The sequence below is a fragment of the Elephantulus edwardii genome, unplaced genomic scaffold (assembly GCF_000299155.1).
Source record: "Elephantulus edwardii isolate Elephantulus edwardi_28Jun2011 unplaced genomic scaffold, EleEdw1.0 scaffold00018, whole genome shotgun sequence".
Taxonomy (NCBI): Eukaryota; Metazoa; Chordata; class Mammalia; order Macroscelidea; family Macroscelididae; genus Elephantulus; species Elephantulus edwardii.
Window position 1 is genome coordinate 13,165,907 of NW_006399768.1, and position 604 is coordinate 13,166,510.

Consider the following 604-nt stretch of genomic DNA (forward strand, 5'->3'; position numbering starts at 1 on the left):
ATACTTTTTACATTTCCACACTAATCAAATAATTCATTAAGTTGGACTCTGAAGAGAAATGCAGCATGAGAATTAGAGGAAGACTCATAAATAACCTCCATTATGCAGATAAAATGGTCTTGCTTGCTGAAAGTGAGAAGGTCTTGAAGTGCTGGCTTCAGAAAAACAAGAACACAGCCATCAATATGGATTATAGCTCAACACCAAGAAAACAAAGGTCTTCATCACTAAGCCAATAAGTGACATCATAATATATGGAGAAAAGATTGACAATGTCAATAACTTCATGTTACCTGGAGCAATAAGCAATATCCTTGGTATCAGCAGTCAGGAGATCAGGAAACATTGCACTGGGCTAGTCTATTATCAGGGACTTCTCCAAATTACTGAAGAACAATGATGCCAGTTTGTAGACCAAGGTACACCTGATTCAGGCCATAGCCTTTTCTATTAGTTGGTATTCATCAAAACAGTGGACGATGAAATTTGGTAACAGAAGAAGAATGAGTTCACAAGATTAAATACATGGGAATAAATTTAACCAGAAGTACAAAGGACCTTTTCCAAGAAAATTACAAAACATTACTACAAGAAACAAAAAGAG